This window comes from Mirounga angustirostris, unplaced genomic scaffold (genome assembly GCF_029215605.1).
Source record: "Mirounga angustirostris isolate CCGP_5_RB_7025 unplaced genomic scaffold, mMirAng1.0.hap1 SCAF_13, whole genome shotgun sequence".
Classification (NCBI taxonomy): domain Eukaryota; kingdom Metazoa; phylum Chordata; class Mammalia; order Carnivora; family Phocidae; genus Mirounga; species Mirounga angustirostris.
The window spans coordinates 32,062,729-32,088,008 of record NW_026991721.1 but is presented as its reverse complement, the minus strand read 5'-3'; the positions used below and the strand labels follow the sequence as shown (position 1 = coordinate 32,088,008).

At 37.2% G+C, this 25,280-nt stretch overlaps 1 protein-coding gene across 1 annotated transcript in view; it reads left to right on the top strand.

The window, feature by feature from the left end:
- Positions 1–25,280, top strand: part of ANO3 (anoctamin 3) — a 400,310-nt gene that overhangs the window by 126,841 nt on the left and 248,189 nt on the right. The gene's annotated exons all lie outside the window — the stretch shown is intronic.

Sequence of the window (25,280 nt, the reverse complement as noted above, 5' to 3'; positions counted from 1 at the left end):
TCAATGTGACACTTTAGCTTATTATGCAGTTTGCAAAGCACATTCATATCTGTAATTTATTTAGTTCTATCCCAAGCTTCTAGTGAAATTGCATTTACTTAGAAATGTCTTTTGCAAAATCTTACATACAAAAACCTTTGTACCATTTGTTCTTAAGAAATGTGTTCACATGGGGTGCCTGGGTGGCTCAGTCAGTTAAGCATCAGTCTCTTGGTTTCAGCTCAGGTCATGATCTCATGGGTCTTGAGATCAAGTCCCACGTCCTGCTCTGCACTCAGCAGGGGTCCTCCTTGAAGATTCTCTCCCTCTGCTCTTCCCCAACCCCCTCTCTCTCCTTCAGATAAATAAATAAATCTTTGAAAAAAAATGTTCACATTATAAAATAGTAGCTTGGTAAGTATTAATTAATTAGCTAAAGATCACTGCCAAACCATTTGATATTCACTTACTTACAACTTTTAATGTAAGATATTTAATATACGTTATATAGAATCTATATTATATATATAGGCAGTCCCTGACTTATGATGGTTTGACTTACAGTTTTTCTGCTTCATGATTGTGCAGAAGTAATAAGCATTCAGGAGAAACTATACTTTGAATTTTGATCTTTTCTGGGCTAGTGATATGTGTACCATACTTTTTTTTATTTACTTATTTTTTTAATTTAAATTCAATTAATTAACATATAACATATCATTGGTTTCAGAGTAGAAGTCAGTGATTCATTGGTCTTATATAATACCCAACGTTTATTACATGTGTACCATACCCTTATGATTCTCTGGGCAGTGTCAGCCACAGCTCCCAGCCAGACAGCCAAACAATCATGAGGGCAAAGAACCGATACACTTAGAATCATCCTGTACCCATACAACCGTTCTGTTTTTCACTTTCAGTAGAGTATTCAGTAAATTACATGAGGTCACCAAAACTTTATTATAAAATAGCCTTTGTGTTAGATGACTTTGCCCAACTGTAAGTGTTCTGAGCACATTTAAAATAGACTAGGCTAAGCTACGATGTTCTGTAGGTTAGGTGTACCATGCTATACATCAGGTCCTGAGGAACCTCCATACTATTTTCATAGGGGCTATGCCCGTTTATATTCCCACCAACAGTTCACAAGGGTTCCTCTTCCTCCACAACCTTGCCAACATTTATTATTTCTTGACTTTTTGATAATAGCCATTCCAACAAGTATGAGGTGCTATCTCATTGTGGTTTCAACTTGCATTTCCCTAATGATTAGTGATGTTGAGCATCTTTTCATGTACTTCACCATTTGTATGTCTTCTTTAGAAAATGTCTATTCAAGTCCTTTATCCAGTTTTTAATAAAATTTTCTTTGCTGTTGAGTTGTAGGAGTTCCTTATATATTTTGAATATTAACTCCTTATAGGTCGTTTGCAAATATTTTCTTCCATTCTGTAGGTTTCCTTTTTTTGCTGATTGTTTATTAGCTGTTGAGAAGCTTTTTAGTTTAATTTAGTCCGACTTGTTTAATTTTACTATTGTTGCTGGCACTATTTGTGATTTTTTTTTTTTTTGGTCATATCCAAATGTTTGTTGTCAAGGAGCATCTTCCCTATGTTTTCTTCTAGTAGTTTTATACTTGTGAGTCTTCCATTTACATCTTTAATCCAGTTTGAGTTAATTTTTGTGAGTGGTGTAAGAAAAGGGTCTAATTTCCCTAGTCTGTATGTGGTTATTCCATTTTTCCAATGCTGTATTGGTATTATTAATATATCCTGTGAACTTTGTTGCCATGACTCCACCTTTGAAAAATGTTCTGCTTCCTTCTGTCAAAGTCAGATTTCTGAGACTATAACTAAAAACCAATCTGTTATCTTAGGATGCCTCTCAGAAATCAGTAGGCCACCTTTTTTCTGGTATAAAGTTTGCTATTCTTTCTGTTGTGCTTAACATCATTCACTATTTTGCCTCTAGATAGCTTTCTTGTATTAAGTATTATATACAGGAAATTATCAGAAGTTTTTGCATACCCAGAAGAAGGTGGAATGAAAATTGGCAAGGATAAATGATGAGTCAGTGAAGAATCACATGACTAAAAACAGGCTTTTGGATAACATTAAATGACAATTAGAATATTAGCAGGAACTGGTATTTATCAAGTTATTCTACGTGCTGAGGACTGTGTTAAACTGTGTGGGTTGACTCCTCTCAGCAACACTATGAGGCCAGGGTTCCTATCAAATACAGATTAGATGAATGAGGATCAGACATGTGAAGTAACTTGTCTGTGGTCTAGCTACTTCTTCCCTAGTAGGGGCTTGAACCAGGACTTGAATCAGATCTGCCTCCTAAAAAGACAGAGCTCTTGACCATTTACAGACATTGGTGCAATCCTAAAAATTAGTGACACACAAAATTTCCAACTGTGGAGATCAGAACTAGAAGTGTTGTTAGAAAAGGAATATTGTTAGTTTGTCTTCAGACCTGTGTATGAGATAGTATTTTTACATGATAAGCACTAAAATCCTATGTGTGGATAAATAAATGACTAAAGAGGAGAAGGATAATTTACTAGGCAACTCTAAGTGGATTTTTTTTTAAATTCCACAATTTCAAGTTCTTATTTTTATCACAAGTGAGTAATTTGTCACACTTAGATTCACCTGTAATATTAAATGGTGTGTCCTTTCTGTCCTAGTATATGCAAATTTCATAGACTTTCCATTTCTTTTTAAGATTTTATTTATTTATTTGAGGGAGAGAGCAAGCACATGAGAGGGGGGAGGGGCTGAGGGAGAAGGAGAAGCAGACTCCCTGCTAAGCAGGGAGCCCAACATGGGGCTCTATCCCAGGACCCTGAGACCATGGCCTGACCCAAAGACAGACACTTAACCACCTGAGCCACCCAGGCCCCCAGAGTTTCCATTTATAATCAAGAAATTGACATCCGGGGGCTAACCTGTTTCCTTGTTAGCAAGGCCTAGGCTTCCAAAGGCTCCAGAACCAGGTGACCACAAACCAGACCTATCAGAGAAGACCTCTTGCCTCCTTTCTGAAGCCCCATGGAAACAATCCTCTGTGCATTGTACCCATTTTTGTATATTCCTTAGTGTCAAGTCAGGGTATTCACTAGTTTGTTTTTTCTTGGGAGTAAGAGGCAAGTTTTGTTGCATTTAGCTTGTTTTGTTTCAAACCATGTTATTAAGGTATGCTTGATGTACAAAAGTTGCACTTAATGTATAAACTTGATGAATTTGGAGATAAGTATACACCTGTGAAACCATCACCACCATCAATGTCATAAACATATCCACCACCTCCAAAATTACCTTCCTCTCCCCTTATTTTTTTTTCTTTTGTGGCAAAGGGAATGGTGGTAACCAGGGGCTGGAGGGTGGGGGGAAACAAAAAGGGTACAAAGGGTCAAAAGGGTACAAAACTTCAGTTATGCAAGTTGATTAAGTTCTGGAGATATAGTTATGGTATAGTTAACAACACTGTATTATGTACTTAAAATTTTGCTAACAAGGTAGATTTTATGTTGCATTTGTTTGTTCGCATCAAGAGACTGTTGCAATTCCATTGTTCCAGTTACTCTGGTCAAACTCCTTATAGTCTCCTTGATAGTTCCTACTTTCCATATAGATTAGTTAACTCATCCTGTGTTCAGAATCTATGCATTACCCAACTGCTTCTTATCGCCTTCACTGTTACTACTCTGGTCTAAAAGACCATCACCTTCCCCCTCCCCAGAAAATTGAAATACCTTCTAACTAGTGTCCGCCATAGTCTTGACTCCCCCCTCCCACCCTCACACATTCTTTTCTTGACAGAGCAGCTGCAACAATTATTTTACAAGTTAAATCAGATAATACCACTCCTCTGCTCAAAAACCTCCAAAGGCTTTTATCTCATACAGACTTACTTAATATGAGCTGCCATTCCCAATGACCACACCTGATTTCAGCTCCTACTGATGATCTCATAGGGCACAGGGCCTCCTTGTGGTTCCTCCCACCTCTGGGCTATTGTATTGTTGCAGCTTCTGTCTGGAACACTAATGCCCCAGACATGCCCATGGCTTATTGCCTCACCTCCTTCAGGACTTTGTGCAAACATCACTCCCTCAGTGGAATGCTGAGTAGGCCTTCACTGGCCATCATACTTAAAATTGCATGCCTCTGTCCCACCCCAGGGCACTTATTTTTCTTCACAGGACTTATCTGATATACTATCTTTTGTTATTTTCAGAGTGTACATACATTGGAGAAAAAAATTTTCTTTGTTTTCTGTTTCTCCAAATTTTCTGTTTTTCTAGGCACTGATCACTACCCTCAGTGCCTAGAACAGTGCTTGATTAAATGGTAGGTTCTCAAAAATATTGCTGATGAAATGAACTATACAGTAATGTGTCCTTGAATAAGTGGTATTAATAGAAGTTTATAATTTCTCTGACGTGAATTGTAACATTAATCTGAGACCCTTAGATAGCAGTCTCTGCTTTTGTTATATGTTCTAAACATAATCATTAGCCAAGTCCATGACTACTGTGTATGTGTTTGTGTGTGTGTGTGTGTGTATATATACACACATGATTCCCTAGTATAAAGCAGAGCACTAATTGCCTCCCACACTGAAGACTGATAGTCTTTCCGTCTTAAAGCCAGATTAGTAACTGTGGGGAGATTCATATGATTCTTCTGGGATAAAGGTCCAGATGTTCCCCTTAATGTATTAAAAGCTTCCCTCTGAACACAGCTCTTATTCTCCTGGACATGGTAGATGATCAAATATCAAAGGAATATAGTTTATTTCCATTTTCTTAGGAAATTCTATCTCAAATTAATTCCAAATTATTGATGGAGAATGTAATTCAATCTTCATTGTTACAAACCAGAAATTATTGCTCCTATTTACCATTTTATTCTAAAATAACATCCTAGAAAAGTGCAATCTTAGCACCTACCCCTTCTATTCTGCAAATAAAAAGAGAAAGCTAGCAGTTCTGTTAAAAAAAAAAAAAAAGCAATATCAGCAATATTTTTGAGAACCTACCATTTAATCAACACGCACTGGAGTGACCTTCCTTTATTAGGACATGTACTCATTCATTCATTCATTCATTCATCACAATATTTCAGTGGATATCCTTTGCAACAGACACTGAGGTAGGTGCAAAAGTACATGAAGGAAATGGAAAAGAACATTAGATTCAGAATTAGAAGAACCAAATCAGACTGGGGCATATAATAGCAGTGTGACCTTGGAAAGTAATCATATTTTTAATGCAGAAAATGAAGGTGATAATACACATTTCACAAACCTAGATTTTTGTGTGAGTACTGAAAGAATTGAGTTGTAAAATCACTTGTAAAATGCTATATAAATATAAGCTTTTTTACATAAAATAAAATATGATCATAAGTTATTTCATAATATAAAAAGGAAGTATGTAAGAAAGAAAGAGATTTAGAGAAAGAGAACATGACTGCAAGGGATATCTTCTGAACATAAAAAATTCAACAGGAGAAGGATATATAAATGTTAATAATAAAAAGCAACATCTGCCTGTCCATAAAGAGATAGAAATACAATTTGCGGGTCCTCAGTCGAAAGTTTAATTTCAATGTGGCAAATTCCATAAGGGCTTATCAACAGAGCAGCATTTGAGTGATGCCTTGAAATGGAAGTAACTCACTAGCAGGTCATTTGTCCCCTCTTATAAGATGGCTTAGGAGATGATTATTGCACTAATATAGCATGGCAGTCAACTACATGAGCTTTAGAGTCATGTTACTTTTTTTTTCAAATCTTAGTTATGCATTTCCCTAGCTGCAGGATTTTGAGTATATTCCTTAATTCCTCTGTTCCTCAATTTCCCCATTTATAGATTTGAGATAATATTACTGACCTCAGAAGTCTAGTATGAGGATTAAGATAAGTACTTAGCATACTAAGCTCCCATTCAATGTTAGTTGTTGTTATTCTGTTTATTAGTGCTATTATTATTGTAAGTGAGGCAGCATACAAAATTCCTGTTGCCAAAAATGGATTTTCAGGAATACCATGCGGCAAAATGAGGTGACCCCTTAGTATGATAAGTGAGAATGGTAAGTTGGCCATCGGGACGTCCCTTCTTTCTTTTTGTTTTTGTCTAATTCTCTATGTTAGTGTCTCCACTTTCCAGTGGCCCTTGCTGCAATCCCACCTGGTGCTCAAAGATTTGGGCTCTTCTTTTCTTTAGGACTCCAGGATTCAGGAATCAGGGAACACAAGAAATAAGTAAGTGATAAACCAATTCAAGTTATATTAGTAATAATTTAATGAGTTTTTTCTCCATTTTTAATAAAAGGTGTTCAGTGAATATAATAAGAAGCAAAAAATAAACACTTTATCTGGGGGTATTCTAATAACCTCCCAAACAAAAAATCATGCTTTATAAATACAGACCCATCAGCAGCAGCAGCATCAAGCTATTTAACACTGTATAGCTATTTATAAATCATATCCAGTTATTACTGGTTTTAATCCCAACAGTTTTACAAGTTAAATAAGTGTTACTTTTTATTTTATATGTAATCTTTTTTTTTTTAAGATTTTATTTATTTATTTGACAGAGAGAGAAACAGCTAGAGAGGGAACACAAGCAGGGGGAGTGGAAGAGGGAGAAGCAGGCTTCCCTCTGAGCAGGGAGCCCGTTGCAGGGCTCAATCCCAGGACCCTGGGATCATGACTTGAGCTGAAGGCAGATGCTTAATGACTGAGCCACCCAGGCACCCTTATATGTAATCTTTGTATCCTCTTTTATAAATTCTAGGCAGGTTTGTAAGTATGTTATTTGAAAAAAAGAAAAAGAAAAGGAAAAAAACAGCTGTGATGATCATACCTACCTGTGGTATTCAGATTATTCAGATGATGAGCAGTCCATCTAGTTAATCAGTCTATAAAAATCTCTGTATTTTATATTATTTCCAATCTCATCAGTCCATAAAAATGGCCAGAGTCCACTCTTTTTCTAGTCCTCACCCTTTTCCCTCCCAAAATTTGAGTTTTTCTAGCTCTGTGTTTCCTCTTTGCTCCCAGCTGAAGCAAACTCTGAGTTTGTTTCAAGTTGCTGGAACAAGGTTCACATGAAGCTCAGAATATCCAAAACTCTTTTAGGGTCTCAGAAGGACAAGTGGATAAGTTAGGCAGGCAGTCCACAATATCCCAAAGGGAATGGTAAATAAAACTAAACCTCAACTTCAGGGAGAGTGTGATGAGTTGGAGAATTAGAGAGGAGGCACTGACCTTTCAGTTCCACTTGACCTTTGACAAGTGATAACCAAGTTTCAGTTTTAATAGATCCCCCAATTTTTCCAAGTTACAAATCCAAATATTTATATAAATATCTCAATTTAGAATGTTGACAATGCCTTCCAATCCTTAAAAAAAAATTCTAGGTAAGCCTAATAAAAGGACCCCAAAGCCAGATTTGTCTCTTGTTAATAAACCCGAAATCTCTGCTTTATAAGCTTCAGAATTTTGAGAAGGGACAAGATAAACAAAACTTAGCCCTGTTAATATTGCCTGTCCTTCACCAAGTGGCTGATGAGTTACACCAATATTTTGTCCCTTTATTCTGTTTTACTAAAGGCCTATCATCTCCACTGGGGGTAGGGGTAAGAACAGAAAGGGTGAATAGAGGATAAAATTATCTCCTGCTACTAACAAATGAGGGACCTATGGTTCAAGTATTTTTTTTAAAAGATTTTATTTATTTATTTGAGAGAGAGAATGAGAGAGAGAGAGCGAGCATGAGAGGGGGGAGGGTCAGAGGGAGAAGCAGACTCCCTGCCGAGCAGGGGGCCCGATGCGGGACTCGATGCGGGACTCGATCCCTGGACTCGATGCGGGACTCGATCCCTGGACTCGATGCGGGACTCGATCCCTGGACTCCAGGATCATGACCTGAGCCGAAGGCAGTCGCTTAACCAACTGAGCCACCCAGGCGCCCCCTATGGTTCAAGTATTTATTCTAGATGGGGTCACTGTAGTTTCTGGTTTGCCAGAGACAGTCCGTATTTATAGCTGTTATCCATCCAGTGTAATCATTAGTAATGATTCCTTTCATACTCAAAAGTATGCCAGTTGGGGAAATAAGTTTTGTGGTGGCATTAGTACTGGTTACAAGTGTCATAGCTGTTGACAGACCAAAATCACATGAATGCAGGGACACAAGTCAATAACTGCTAAGTGCTGTCTGAGATAAAACCATTATTATAGTGTCCAGACTCAAAGCCAGATTAGCTGACTCTACATTCAGAACTCTTTCCACAATCCAGACTGTTTTCTACATTAAATATCAGAGACCTATTTTGTAGACACCAGAACTAAGGCTAAGAGAAACAAAATATACTCGGGCACACATTTTAGGAAGTAACAGAGCACAGATTTTAACAGATCTTCTGAGGTCAAGGCTGCATACTTGCCCAACCATCTCCCTGTTTGGAAACCAAATACCAAGCATTATGTTAAACATAAGTCATTACACTAAAGGTACAATTTGGTGATGCATCTGTTCAGAGAAATAGAAACCTGAGAAGAGAATTAATCATTAGGGACATGACTAACTGGCACAAAAGAATCAGAACAATTCATGATTCTATATAATTAGGTGCTAAATTATTTGGTAAGGATGAACAAGTTCAGAAGAGACTTCATGTAGGCTGGTATATTCGAGGAAGAGGTGGCACATCAACTGAGCCTGGGAAAACTTGGATGATGAACAGCAGATGGAGAGCATTCCCCAAAGAGGAAACAAAGAGAAGTATTTTGGGCTGTTTTTGTGAGGCAGATCAAAGAATATATTCTGACCCAAACAGAGTTTGTCCTAGGAAGTCCAGAGAAATCTGGTGGATAAATTAGTTTGGGCCGCATTATGAGAATGTCCTTAATGTTTAATTTTGTTTTACCCATACGTATACATAACTTTACATAAATGCATACATGTGGTTATTCACATGCTTTTGAATGTAAAATTGTTTTTCTTTTTCCCTTTTTTGGTTTCCTTCTCTCTCTCTCTCTTCTTCCATCCAGTTGTATTAACCTACCTACCCATATTAACAGCCCAGTACGTAGCTTTCTATATATTTTCTCCCTGTCCAACGAATCAGATAGATGCCCTAGTAGGAGAAACCATAATTTACCATATTGCTGGGTATGAGCTTTGTTCCAGTGTTTTGCTACCAAGACCAATGATGCAGTAAGCACCCTGACATGTGGGTCATTATTTATGGCTGCTTTGTTTGAATGGGATAGACTTCTAAGAGATGGATTATTGGTTAAAATAGGCTGTAACGCTCACAATTCCAAAGCAATATATGAAAGAATGCTTTTCCCAACATTCCCTATAAAAATAGATATCATGGCTCCTTTCCATTTTTGCTAATGTGAAGAGCTTAAAAATATACCTTACTATTTTAACTTATATAGTTCCCTACCAGAAAAAATTTTTTTTCATTTTAAATTGTTGGTTTTTTTATTATAATCTTACAATGTGGTCTGTAAATACTCCGCATTATTTTTTGTTGTTGTTTTGCTTTACTCTTCCTTCTTTTTGTTCTTTTTATTAATCAGGGTTCAATCAGCAAAGCAGAATGAGATATATTTTAAGTATTATGGAATAGGGATTTATTATAGGAATGAGAACTTACCCAATTATTGGAGTTTTTGGAGAATAGTCCAAAAAGGGATGTTAGGGAATCAGAGAAAAGCCACTAACCAGCTCTCCTGAAGCACTTGGTATGACAAAGGAATCAGAGTTTGTTAGGGATTCTGGAGTGGGACCATGATGGAGCGTTGGTGGCGCCCCCTCAGGAAAGACTATAGCTTCTACACCTGCAGGTGGCATGGCATGTCCATAGAGAAAAAAAGAACTGGACATGGTACTGGGAAAAACTGGGGCTAGCTAGACTCTGTCTACACCTGTGCCATTTTCTCATTGCTTGAAAGCACAGTGACCTTCAGAGTGTAGTGGCTACACTCCTTTAACTTTACTAGTCTTGCACAAATGTCTTTTTGATCAGCTTTAACCTGGAACCATATTGGGAAGGCAATTCTGGAGAACATAGTTGTAGTTTAGTGAAGTTGACACAAAAGGAACATAATAAAGCACATGATCTATTTTTGTGAATGTCCGCAGAGTACAAAGATAATGTATGATGATCTTATAAACTTCTCTTAAAAGAAGTTTATTGGTTGTAGTAAGTCAATCTAGATCTTTATTTGTTATTTGGTCCACTCTACTGTTTAAATTTTTTGAGAAGTATATATTGTCTTCCATTACAATTGCAATTTTGTTGATTTGATCGTCTGATTGTTTTGCTTTTGTATTAAAGGCTGTACAGTTTGGTGTGTAAAATATATGACTTACATCTTATTTATAATTTATACCTTTATCTTTAGGTAATGTGCCTCTTTAACATTTTAGTCCTTCTAATGTGAAATTCATCATGACTGATATCAATATTGCTAGACTTGCTTACTTATTTGCATTTACCTGGAATCACTATGACCACCCTTTATTACTTTGCATTAAATATTTATTTCTCATAGAGTACATATCTTGATTTTAAACCAGTTTAATAAGTCACTGTCTTTTGTGCTGAAAAAGGAGTGCTTATATTTGGAATATTGGCCAATAACTTGATTTTATTCATTCCATTTTGCTTTGAACCTATAATTTATGTTGATTATCGAGTCCACATTTTCCTTTTCCTTATTTTCCCTGGTTTGATCAAGGTGTAATATATTTCATTTGTTTTCTCCTTGGACAACTCATCATTCTTTCCCTTTTCATTAAATATTACTTTTTATTTTCCTTGTTCTCATAATCAAATCAGTTAAACCAAATTATTTGTCTATTAACATACATACTTCTCATTTGCCTTTTGTTGATCCCTTCCCCAATAAAAGAAGATCTTAAGACTATTTTCACCTTCTACTTTTCCTTTCTAATTCTCCCCTCCTTAGACTTCTGTAACATTCTTACTTCCAGAACTCCCAAATACCTGGATTTATTGAAATTAATAATTAGAATTTATTTCATAGTGTTTTCTTTTCAATAGCCATTTATAATTCTTATATTAAGTATCCCTGGAGAGTGTATTATTGTCCATTTGAATTTAATTAGGTAAATAAAAATTTGAGACTATAAAATTTTATTTTTCTTTTATCTTGAGGTCTTTTTTCTAAGTCAACTTTTTTTTTTAAGTAGAACCCATAGTGTTTAATCAAACAGACTATGTAAGTTATATATTCCTCAAATTATTGCAAATCCTCAAATTTCTTCCTCGACTTGAGAATAATTATATCTTGTGTAGAGGTATGTGAATCTGTGATGAAGTCATTTATATCATCAACCTGCAGAGGCTATTCTAGCTTCCAGCATTGCAGATTAAAAAGTGTGATCAGTTTCTTTTTGGTTTTCCTAAGTCAATATTTTACTGATTCCTTGGTGACAAAACCTAATTTGAAGACTGGAAAATATAGTCACTCGAGTTAACATGCAAACTTTCCTGCAAGGGACTGTAAGAAAATTCTTGATTTTATAAATGTATAAAATGTGATGCTATAGTTTTTTTTGTTTGTTTTAAATTTTTAACCACTGTTTTACAATAAAACACCACAAACGTGGAATACTTAGGACTTCAAATATTTAGGGATTATATAACCATTTGCTATCTATTCTTAAAGAAATTACAAAGATGCACTGTTCTTCTGGTATAAAGCTTGCAAAGCCTAAAAGTATATATCATGGCTGAATTTGGCACATAGATTCCAGTATATATTTGTTAAATATACTGAAAAAATATGTAGCTTTCTCTTATTATTTGTAGAAATTATAGGAAGAGAGGAAGAAGAACTTTATTTGATATAAAGTATGATTTACTGTAAATTCTTCAAGGTAATATTATGTGATCATCTCCTCAGTGATGCTAACATAAATTATTTAGATTTACTGTAATGAATACAAGGGCTATAACTGACACATTGATTATTTGATACATAAATGTTTTCAAATTGCCAATATTTATTTTTTAAGTAAATTCAATGGTGTCACATTAAATAATTAATTCAATAATCTTTTCATTCTATAGCTTTTATTTTGGCAAACTGTCTCTTCATCATATCAGTGTTTAATTTCAGACTCCACTCAAGTTCATATTGCCACAAAGTTTATATTTGTAGATTTTCTGTACCATTTCCACTATTTTCCTTCAGAGATGAAAGAGGAATAATCCTGGTCAAACCAGCCATAAGGATTGTATTTCTGAAGTCAGAGCAGAAATTCTCTTCCAACTGACAAGAATCCTAGAATATGAGGGGCAGAATAGAAGTTAGGAAGCATCTAATCCATCAACCTTCTTACAGATAGGACACCTTGCACCAAGAAGGCAAAGTGATTTGCACACTGCTAGACAGCATGCCGGTTTATACCCCACGATCAGTATATAAGCTCTAGACTCCCAAAGTAATGTCATCCCTTCCACATTTCTCTGCTAGGTTAAAGAGGGGGCCTCGATGGCCAAGTGCTGATTTTCTTTTTCAATTTTAAATTTGTGCTACTATTGGATTAAAATGGCATAATACATTTTCTACCCAGATTATTTTTAAATACTTTTTATCATTTTGGTTTTTTTACACTTATTTTTTTTAAAGATTTTATTTATTTATTTGAGAGAGAGAGAATGAGAGAGAGCACTTGAGAGGGGGGAGGGTCAGAGGGAGAAGCAGACTCCCTGCCGAGCAGGGAGCCCGATACGGGACTCGATCCAGGGACTCCAGGATCATGACCTGAGCCGAAGGCAGTTGCTTAACCAACTGAGCCACCCAGGCGCCCTACACTTATTTTTCTAACATAAGTAATATGTATTTGGTGGTTAAAGTGACTGCTTGACTTACTGTCCAAAACAGGACACATTTTAAAGTTTAAGCTATTAATAGTTACACTGCAACAAAAAGCAACCCAGAACATTATGTCACTCCAGGAATAAATGGAAAACAAGGTTAAAATATTAGTGAGCAAAATGAAAAAAAATTACTTCACTCATATCTTCTTTATTGTAGACTTTGATACATTTTGAATTTTATTACCATAGATCTATCTATGCATATATTTTTTTGTAAAAATGGGTCTTACACTGAAATATTCTTTTGCAATTTGTTATTAATAAACAACATACCGGGAAATAAACACTCATGCACACTATATTTTTAAAGGATTTATTTTTTTTAAGATTTTATTTATTTATTTGTCAGAGAGAGAGAGAGAGAGTACAAGCGGGGGAGCGGCAGGCAGAGGGAGAAGCAGGCTCCCTGCTAAGCAAGGAGCTGATGTGGGACTCAATCCCAGGATCCTGGGATCATGACCTGAGCCGAAGGCAGACATTTAACCAACTGAGCCACTCAGGCATCTCTAAAGGATTTCTTAATATTACATTTTTAATGTCTTTGGAAGAATGCCAAGCCAGCAGACACATTCTTTGCTCCAGCTGGACTGGTTATGTTCAAATAGAGACCACAGTGTATTCACAACCAGTCACTCCAGCTTCCCAGGGGCCACTCATATATTTTCTCTGAAAAGAAAATAGGTAACTTCAGAAGCTACTTTGTTTCTACCTCCTACTGGCAAACACCCCAACAATGCATACAGCACAGACCTACACCAGTCAGTAGAAGCATTAAGCTATCAGAATAGACACTAGCCATAGACAACTACTACCTCCACACCCAGAACTCCAGCTGAGTGTTCATGGAAAAGTTGGCTCAAAAACATGGAAATTCAGCAAATGTGGTAGAGTGGTCAGTATGACCAGAGTATCAGTTTAAGAGCTTATGAAGATGAACAGATGTAGAAAATAAATCAATAATTATTACAGTCCTAGATTCTCAAAACAACAGAACAGAACCAATCTCTATGAAATTATCTACCTAGAATAAATAAAATCACAGAGCAATATAAAGCCACAGTCTTGCATCTAGATTTTGAAAGGTAATTAATACACTGGACTTATATTTGAATGTCTAATTATTAGACTCTTTTGACAAACAGGAGAAATGTTTGTGCTAACTTCCAAAAGTGTGCATATATAATGCATAATACAAACATAAAAATGCCATGAAATGATGTTAGTCATATTTTATAGGAATTATAGGAGATTAAATTCACATCTAACTGGCTTTATAGTGGGTGGATGTGGAAAGAAGAAGTCTTCATCTTAGAAATGGCATTGCTCTGGGGCCTTAAATGAGTAGGGGTTAGGACAACATGACTAGGATAGGAGTTTTAGGATGAGCATTCCAAATGTAGAAAACAGCAGCAGCAAAAGCAGAGAGGCTTATGAGGAAGAAAACCACTGTAGGACCAAAACTGAGTGTAAGAGAGTCTTAGAAACAAGATTAGAAAGTGCTGAAAGCCGACCATGGAGCTCCGTGAATGGTAGAACAATGAACATGGACTCCATTCTATAGGCAACTTGAAATAATGGCAAGTTTTTCAGCAGACGTAAAATATAAAATGTTTATTCCATCATCACTTACCTTGTCCCACACATCTGCCTTCTCTTAATGCTGTCTTCTTAAATCGTTTTGTGTCCCTCCCTCTTCAAAATACTGTGTAACAAGACTGCCTCAGGCTAGATTCAGATTAGGTAGGAGCTGCTGATATTCCTCCAGTGCTTTCTCTTAGTCACTTATATCCATTAGGAACCTCACTTCCGAATGCTTCTCTGAGCATCTAGCCTGGCTGTCAGCAGGACTAACCTGTTGTTATACTGTCACATGTGGCCAAGAACCCTAGGCTTTGGGGAAGCTATTGTTAAATTGTACTCCACCGGGGCGCCTGGGTGGCTCAGTTGGTTAAGCGACTGCCTTCAGCTCAGGTCATGATCCTGGAGTCCCAGGATCGTGTCCCGGGATCGAGCCCCGCATCGGGCTCCCTGCTCAGCGGGGAGTCTGCTTCTCCCTCTGACCCTCCCCACTCTCATGTGCTCTCTCTCTCTCTCTCATCCTCCCTCTCTCAAATAAATAAATAAATAAATAAAATCTTAAAAAAAAAATTGTACTCCACCCTTCCATTTATCACAGCACTTGGTTTTTTGAAAAGCTTGTTTGTGCCTTTAATAAACTATGGATAGCAACTAGAACCAAGAAAGTAGTTAATCTATTAAATATATATAAAATATGTAAATGATTTAATATAATTTCTTTTGGTTTTGCATAAGGAAGACAACTGCTCAGGTCACTAAAGCAGCATTTTTCTTGAAGCCATTTTAAAATTTTAAATTAATTGCTTTCTTTACCTATTCATTAGTAAGTATTCATTCATCTTATGTGATAGGAACTATACTGGTCTCTGAAGAAACAGGAACACTTAATCTGCTCTCAAGGAGATCAGAGTCTCCCTATAATAATGTCTCGAGGAGAGCTCTCTCTCCCCTTCTCTCTTCCTTACTCTTTGCAAATAAACCCATTACCAATGTGACTTGGCTATTTCATTTTGCCGATTAATACCTTAAATAACTAGATTCTAGAAAGGGAATGACTGCAAAGAGAATTTCTTTGTTTCAGTTTCCATTTAGGCAAAGAGAAGCAGAATTGGCAATCCCAGTTTCAGTTAAGTCATTTATTCAAAACTCAAAGAGGTAAGGACAGAACTCTCTCAGTTCCTGTGATAGAGCACAAAATGGGGAAGCTCACAATTGGCTGAGCTGAATGATCATATTTCAGAGTTCAAAGGAATAAAAAACCTCCCAGTGATGTAAAAACAGAGTTTCTTACCTCTCTGGGAGGCAAAAGTTAGCGTGGGGGCTGATAAATTAATTACCTAAACAGGACAGGAGACAGGTGGTGAGCTGTGGGAGGGTGAATGCAGCAGAGACCTGCGCAAAGAAACAGAACAAAGAAAGCCGCTGTCCAAGACTGAAAAAGAAAAATTAGATTTGTAGAATGATAGTGAAGGAGTTTAAAAATATATGTATATAATCAATATAAAATCAGTATATATCATTTGTAGAAAGTAGAACATGTCGAAAAACATGGAGGTCTAAAAAAAAAAAAATCAGCCTTAATCCTTACTTGCAAAATTAGTTATTTTGGACATTTTGGTGTTCTTCTTTCCAGTCTTTTTTTTTTAATATTTTGCAAAACATAGTTAAGGTCTTTATATATGATAATCATGTTCCCTCACTGATCATTATATAAAGTATTTTCTCATCTTTAAAATTTGAAGAAAGAAATTTGAAACCAAAAATAGTAAAAAAAAAATCAGTTTAGCCTTCCCTGATGAAGCTATTAAATATTCATTCCTAAACTTTTTACAATGGAAATGTCAGATTCAAAATATTTCCTCTTATCAGATCATAGGAGGATTTATTTTTTAGAAAGGTCTTTGTTCAAACTCTCCACTTTCAGAATACACACACATACACATACAGCTTTTTCTTCTCTTTGCATTGCCTTTCCTCTAAAGCAGATGGTGCTTGAAATTGCCTAGGCCCCTCACAAAAGCTGTTCCTCTAGCAACCTTCCTTAAAAGACGATTTTAAAACAAGCAAAGATGTTCTTTGAATTCCCTGCTAGCCAATCTGTCAGTCCAGCCTAAAATATTACTAATTAAAAGTAATCAACTTTATGAGAAGATAATTTAATCATAGTTGCACTACAGAGGTTAGGGTGCCATGGTGTTAGAAATACCAAATCACTGTTTTTATAATTAATTTCTAATGAGGTTCAAACTCTTAACTCATTCCTAGCACCAGTGCACACATCCTTGGCTCCTGCTGACTTGTGTTTGGAGAAAATCAGACATCAGCACAAAGAAGAGGTTCTAGGAAATTGAAGATGTCCTTATGCCTGCAAGTGTAGAGTATAGAACCATGGACTTTTAATTCTATCAACTGTTCCTCCTGATCCTGAGTTGAATTAATGCTCATATTTCAAAAATATTTCTGATTCTAATACTAGTGATTTAAAAGGGTTTGAAAAAGAAGATCAGATGCTAAGGGGTTGTAATTATAATAGTACGTGATATTTATTGAGTTTTACTTTTCTGCCATGAACTAGTCTTTAAATCTATGATCTAATGTAATCCTCACCTATGAGGTTGGGTGGTATTAGAATCCAATGAGTTGGGCTGTATCAGAATGAACTATGAGTTGAGCTATATTAGAATTTTCACTGCAGATGAACAAAACATAACAAAAGCACCCTCAGGAATTCATTTATTGCTTTGGGTTTCAATGCCCTCTTCTATAAAACAACTGTAAAATGAGGCTCTGTGGAGATAGTCTCTGAGGTTTGTTCTAGATTTTCAGTTGAAGATAAACTCACACTGAGTTAATGTTTCATACCAAGTATTTCTTCAGTGCTTGCATCCTGAGCTTTTACTGAATGTTCAACATCTTCCTTCTGGAAAAAAAAATTATCCTTCATTAAAGAAGGCTGCACATTCTTCGCTATGCCTTTCCCTGAGAGTGGAATCCAGTTTCTCTCTTCTCAGTGCCCTAGCCACTGAAAACTCTAGAGAGATCTAGTCAGAACCACTAGGCTGAGCCTACCCAACCTATGAAATATCATGAGAGATATTAATAAATTGTAGTTTAAAGTTTTTAGTTTCAGAATGGTTATGCAGTCATATTTCACTGGAACGTCTTCTTGTTCAAAGCGACATTCCCTTTCCTGCCCTTGTATTATACACTACAGGTGAAATTAAAGCATGATAGTAGCTCAACCTGTTTGAGGTTTTGAAAACCTTGAAATCACTGCATCTTTCTCTTTTTCATCTGCCTTTACTTGAATTCGTCAACGGATTTAGCCTCCCAAACCTTCAAAATTCAGGAAAGCATAGACTCTTGCTGTGTCTGTTCGGTAATGTTACATCTTCCAGGAGGAACTGAGAGGTTTGAATCAGGCAGCAGGAAGAAGGTAAGAGGAAGAGAGTGCACTGAAGAATGTGTTGAACTGGCTTCTGCTTCCATTTTGGCCACTGTGTTTTGGTCCTCCCAAAGTTACTTCACCTTTGGGTATCAGGTGTCTCTCTCTCTCAACATTTAAGGTGTTGGTTTTTATGGTCTTGAGAATTCTTTGTTGTTCCGGCCTCAGTTTCTTTTACAATATTAAAATTATATTCTATCTACTTTATAAGGCTTTGTGAGGATTACAGTAAGTATGGTGGATAGTGTCTTTTCAGCACCTGTTACTTAGTAGGTAATAAATGGTCCAGTGTCACTATCATATGATTCCAGGCCTCAATAGCTGAAATACAAGAGGATAACTCACATGTAATGTACTAGACATTTAACATAACTTATCTAATAAAACCATTCTAGTGGCTAAGTGGAAGTTATCCATATTTCCTATATTCGAGTTTAAGAGGGAAAGACAAAAACGTCTCTCCATCTGCTCTTGCGTTCCTCTCAGAGGAGAGATCAGCTTTGCCCTTCTGTAAGTGCCAGTATTTACAGACTAACTTTTAGGAAATCAAAACTGTGCCCCGATATAATAACCAGCCTCAAAACTTGAAAAAGAGGTAATTACTTAGTGGCTCCAGAGATTTGCTCGGATTTATTTATAGTCGCTACGAAAAGTCCTCCCCTCCCTTGCCGGGCAAACCCAACGCAACGCCCACCCACACTGCGGCACTGGACGCTCTGGGGATGCGAGGTTAATTCCCCGAGTAGCCGCTAAGGGGAGCTGGACGCTGGACCGCCCTCCGGCGTTGCCATAACAACGGTGGGCGCGCAGCCTTCGGAGCAAAGTGCCAGCTCAAGCAGGTGTTGGATTGCAGCGCGCTCGCGGAGGCTCAGGGATTGTGTGGAGCCCGGGAGCCTCTCAGAGTCTGGCTGCTATTCCTCCGCCTCCCTCTCGGACAGCTTCCGAACCCAGCGGGGACGCACAGAGTGAAAATGGTCCACCATTCAGGCTCGATTCAGTCCTTTAAACAGCAGAAAGGTCAGTTGGAATCTTGGCCCCCCTCCCTAAGGGCGTCCCGTCCCCGTCTGCATGCCCTTGCAGTTGTGTAGGAGCATCCTTTCCAGGCTAATGCGACGCAGAGGTGGAGAACTCTGTGAAGTTAAAAAAAAAAAAAATGTTCTTTTTTTTTTTTTTTTTTTTTTTTTAATGCTTCTTTACTCTGCCACCAAGATGAGTCTGATTTCTGAGCCTCCGCACGGTCCCAGGGAGAAGTGGAATTCGTCATTTCAGGGACTTGATTTAATGTATTATCTCTGCTAAGACTGTTTCATTGCATTGCAGTAAACCAGCTTAGTAGGGGTTGTTTTACCAGCCCAATAGTGCTCTGAGGTTTGAGGACAGAAATACTGGACCATGTTTGCCCCAGTCTGTGATTCAGATGGCTAAGAAGCTTCACATGGACAAATCTCTTATTTGAGATGCCTTTACACAGTCCTAGATAAATGAATTTATGGAGAGTTCCAGAAGTTGGCCTGTTGAAAGGGCTCTGAAACTTTCTTGCAAAACTTAATTTTGCCCCCGTCCTATGTTTCATTCTGTGTTTCAAGCTTTTGTTATTGTTGGTAGGTTCCTCTTCTGGGGGCTTTGTATTATCTCTCTTAGCTTCTCCTTCAAGTTTCTCCCTGGATGCAGTGGTATGAGTCCCTATGTTCGTAATCAAATCAAGAAATATCCCAAGTTATCCTCACTCTTTGGTCCTTATTTTGTTGAAAAGTATTTTTCTAGAGCATGTTTGCGTTTGGAGTTGGTCCAAAACATTTATTAAATAACATAATTACCATTTTATTGAATTAATAATGGTGATGGTAATTATGCCACAGCTGACCCTAAGGTACCTAAGATATGTGAATTCTTGAATGGTAACTTGGCTCATTCAGAGTGAAGTGAATATTTACTTATGTTATTATCTATATTCTCTCTGTCCATCTGTCTATCTACAGTCAACAGTTGTTTCTATGTAGATCTTTGACTTTTTTAAAGCAAAATCTGGATGGACATCCTAGGGATAATTTAGTAGGGATTCCTGCATTAGGCAGAATATGGGACTCAGTGAGCTTCAAATTCCATAATTTTATACTCTGTTACAGTCCAAGTTCTCTAGGTTCTTTAAAAAATTTGTTGAAATTGGGAGTGGGGTGAGACACTGTCTGATTAGACAAAAATTTAACATATTGTGCAATTCCACGTCAAATTTAAGTGTGCCAAAGAGAATTAAATTGTTTCAAGAAGTCATGTTCTCTTTAATCATTATTTTAAACACATGTACACTTTCAGAATGAAGACAAAGATGATAGGAACTTTACCCCAGCTTAATACAATTAATAGTCTTCTCTGATGCGTGGCTGTAAGTGACTCATTTCTGGAACCTGGAACCTTGAAATGGTCCCCACACAACTTATTATGTATGGATACATATTTTGTTTTTAAAAGCTAACAACTGCCAATTTAAGGACCACCTGTGATTGCTCAAAGTGGGCTATAAAAATTATACAAATCGTAGTTCTTCATATTGTCCAAAAACATTTGGTTTCCTTTATGATGCATTATGAGCCATTTATTTTCAAGTCTTTTACTTTTTGGCACAAAAGGCAAATTTAGCAGAAGGATAAATGTGGAGAGGAGGAGGGATAGGAAAAGAAGCACCAATAAAGTGGTTCTGGTTAATTGTTTCTTAACCATGAATGGGCATTCCAAAAAGACATACCAAACTGAGGATTAGCTACTTTGATCTTTCAAAGAAGAAGCAAAATAAGATTTTAGATGCTTTCTGACCCAGGAAGCATGAGACAGAATGCTTTTAGGGGTGCTTTTCACCATAACATTAACCTGAAAACTTCACATTAAAATGGAGAATATGCTGGAGCTCTGGAGTTATAATTGCTAAGCTCGCTTTGTAACTAGCCTAACAACCTTGAGCAAAGTTTTTAATTTCTTTGGACTCTGCTTCCTTGAAAAGGTTGAACTCCTGACCCCTACAGGCTTTTTGATTTCTCTTTCTCTGTTCCTTGGGGAAGGGCTGGTGGCAATGTGAAAGCAGAGATAATTTCTTCCTGAGCCAAAGAGGAAAGCCCTGCTTTTAGTTCACAAGAAATAATTTAGGGGCGCCTGGGTGGCTCAGTCGGTTAAGCGTCTGCCTTCGGCTCAGGTCATGATTCCAAGAGTTCTGGGCTGGAACCCCTTTTCTTCTTCCTCCTCTGAGCTCACTGCTCAGCAGGGAGTCTGCTTCTCCTTCTGACCCTCCCCCCTCTTGTGCTCTCTCTCTCCAACATCTCTCTCTCAAATAAATAAATAAAATCTTAAAAAAAAGAAAGAAAGAATTTAGCTGAGTAACCCAGTTTCTGGGGATGACTTTTTGTTTTAATCAAATGAAATTAATGTTTGTTTTTTATTTTTATTTCAACTTTATAATACCTAGAAGGAGCATGAGGTATTCAGAAAACACCCTTATGGTAAGACTTAAAAAATGTTCACCATCACTTGAGAAACAGACACACTCTTTTAAATTCTCAGCAAGCCAGGAGACGTTTCCTTCTATGAGAACTATGTAGTAATCAATCCCTGAGCCAAATTCCCTCACTGATATTACTCAGCGTTTTTCAACAAGTCGATAGAGATGTCAGAATCGTTATCTGTAAAACCAAATTTCTCCATTAATTTAATCTGCGATCTTCATTTTCAGCCCTGGAATTTAATTCTACATATTCTGCTTACAAGTTTTGTTCTTTAAGATCTCCAAGCTTCAGTTACTTCCTCTGTGAAATGAAGATAATATCTATATTGCGAAGTCCTAATGTGTTCAGCAGTTTGGCACACAGATTGGGGCTCATAAATATAGTGAATAATTAATAATAATAATAATAATAATGATAATGATAGTTACTCTTCTTCCCAGGCCCATCTGCCTTTTTGTTGACTACTTAGTAAAAAAATGCCCTCAGCAGTTCCGTTATGTTGTTGCCCTTTATTTTACTTTGTCTCACTTTTGTTATTTTGGGGTATTTTTAAGGAAAATGAGACTCCAGACCATCTAAAGATTCCTTACAATAGTCTTGAGTTACAATCACAAACTACCCAACTTGGGACGCCTTGGTGGCTCAGTCGTTAAGCGTCTGCCTTCGGCTCAGGTCATGATCCCAGGGTCCTGGGATCGAGTCCCACATCGGGCCCCTTGCTCAGTGAGGAGCCTGCTTCTCCCTCTCCCTCTGCTGTTCCCCCTGCCTGTGCTCTCTCTCTCTCTCTGACAAATAAATAAATAAAAATCTTAAAAAAAAAAAAAAAAAAAACTACCCAACTCCTATGCCCACTTCTTGGGAAAGCCTCTCAAAAACTCCCATAGAATAAGTTTAGATATTCATTTAATAATTTCAAAATTTCACTGCAAATCAAATGTACTTACTCACGCTCCATTCAACCAATATTTACCAAGCTCTTGCCGTGTGCCAGGCAGGGTGCTTAGCAATGGCATTGTCAAGAACACTTTCATTCTTGAACCTATTACTGCAAAAACCTTCTTCAGAGAACTTTACATAGTAGGAAGTCTGAGAGGTTTGCTAAACACAACCTTTATGCAAATTATAGGAAACTGCATTTTTCTAGAAAGATGTTGACATTTTTGTTTATTGACAACGCCAGTTAAGTTTTGTTTTCTGAAGAGACCTACATGTATTTTTAATTTTTTATATTTTTAATTTTTTATTCCACTTTAAATTTTGCATTGTTTTATTAAGAGGCTTAATAAATTAGGAAGTAAAATGAGAGAATTCGGGGAGCAGAGCATTCCACAGTTTGTTTATTTCTGAAGTCTCAAGGGTACACCGGAGTGTATTATGCTTACTGAGAACTGGGAGTGTGTGTTTGCCTTTGCCTTCGCACATATTGGAGGAACACATTAGCTGGCAAGTGAGCAGTGATATCTGGTGAAAGTCCAACTGTGCTTCCCAGCCTGGCTTGCTCTGTTCACTTGATGTAGGATGGATTCATGTGTCATGCAAAAGTGGGCAAAAAAAGGACAATGTGAGTTCTGGCTTCTGGTGGCTGTTATTTATCAATACAGCCAGCAAGACTTTCAGGGAAACCATAGGTCACATCAAACACAGCCTGTCCTAAAAGGCTTGGGCTTAATGGGATTAGCTGAAGCTGTTAACTGATTCATCATTATTCTAAGGGACATTTGGTTAAACATGAAAAGAGTGTTTTTAAAAATTCCATGGAATCAAACACCTCCTACTCAAAAAGTGGTTTAATCATAATAATCTTTACACATACATGGGAATCTGCAGACCACAAAGCACTTACATTCTCTTTTTTTCAAAATAAATTACTTGCTATGGCAAGTACCCACCTGTAAAGCCTCTCAGCAACCATCCTGCTTTGTGTCCAGTTCCCAGTTCACAATACCCTGAAGGGACATTGTTGGGGGAAATACCTAGTTTCACAATCTCTGATATCTACTGTGGAAGTCCCGTTTTCCTCTCACTCATATCTTTAGGATCTAGAACTTTCCTATGCTTTTCCCCTGGTAAAACCAGGAAAAAAATATGAAGCCATTTATATACTGATAGAAATGCATTCACACATGTGTACTGACTCTCCCTGGTATTTTGACAGTTGATTCTTTTATTTATGACCGAAGAGAAGGCATTGCCTCTTGTTAAAATAATTCCTACCACATAGGAGAAAAAAAGTTGGGGGAAAATATTACAGAGTCAGAAACTGTACTTTTCTCAGGCTGGTACTGAATATCAGCATGATCATTACAAAGGATTGGGCATCGAATCTAAATGAGAACCCCTCAGGTCTTCTACTCTGTCTTAATTTCCACCTTTCTCTTTCTTTACTTCCTCAGTAGATTTCCTACATATTTACAACTCTAGTTCCCCAGTGATAATCTCCCAGTGAGGAGAGCCCAACTATGAAGAGAATGTAGAGATATTTCAATCCAAATAGAAAACACATATGTCTGGGACCATTTCTTTAAAAATGCTGCATACCTCAAATGGCTCAGAAGAAATACTGTGTCGCTTCAAAGTAAATGATGGCTTTGAATTAGCAAAAATAGTATAGAATTTGTGATAAATAGATATCCTCTACTTAGGAATGAAGAGAAGTGATAACATTTAAAAGAAATTCCATCCATGGGGCGCCTGGGTGGCTCAGTCGTTAAGCGTCTGCCTTCGGCTCAGGTCACAATCCCAGGGTCCTGGGATCGAGCCCCGCGTCGGGCTCCCTGCTTGGCCGGGAGCCTGCTTCTCCCTCTCCCACTCCCCCTGCTTGTGTTCCCCTCTCTCGCTGTGTCTCTCTCTGTCAAATAAATAAAATCTTTAAAAAAAAAAAAATTCCATCCAAAGTAATTATAAGATAAAAATATGAGTGTTTCAAAGCTATCTAGAAGTTTGGTTATCCAAAACATCACATTTCTCGAGGATTCTAAAGAGCTGAAGTCTTCATGTGAAGCTAGGATTTAACATTTTACTCTGCCTATAGATGTTACTGAAAAAAGAAATATTGGGGACTGGTAATTATATAAACCAACTTCTCAAAAGGACTCAAATCTTAAAAAAAAAAAAAAAGCCTTTTTCTGTTTATTATTTTAGTATTTTACAATTACATAGATGTTTAGAAAATATTAATGTAAAATTTGTAGATCAATGTTAAATAGGTGTACCTTGATGAAAAGAACATGGACTCAAATTCCCTGTGATTGAATTCTGTCACTATCTCTGTAACTTGGGAATCTACCTTTCCTGAGCCATAGGTTCTTTATCCAAACTCATGGGTGGTAATCGCTACCTCTCAGGATTGTAGGGGAGGATAATGATAACACCACCACCAAAACCACCAGCAGCAGCAAATACAGTGTGGTACTACTCTTGCCCACTGTCCCCAACACTTAAAAGTACACTCCATTATTTGATGCTCACTAAACCTTTAGTAGTTAGATGTATCATTTTTCCTATTTCCAAGGTGAGGAAACTGAGGTTTAGGTGTTATATGCATTAACTCTTAATGAGTGGTAGAACTGGCTCCGAGGTCCACCTTCTAATTGTTCTACATTCTGTAAGGAAGCCTATTTGCTGCAAGTTCTCTGGAGGACAAAAAAACTGAAGCAGCTGGAAGGCAGCTCACTCCCATTAGATGTCCACCATGGTTGTCTGTAGCTTGTCCTCTGGTTTTCTCTCTTCTCTGCAAAACTATCAGAGTTCAAGGCAGATTTCTGTGATTTCTAAGCTGTATCATGGGTAGCTCACTGTTCATTCTGTGGCCTCAGTAAAATGAAAACTTTAGACAGA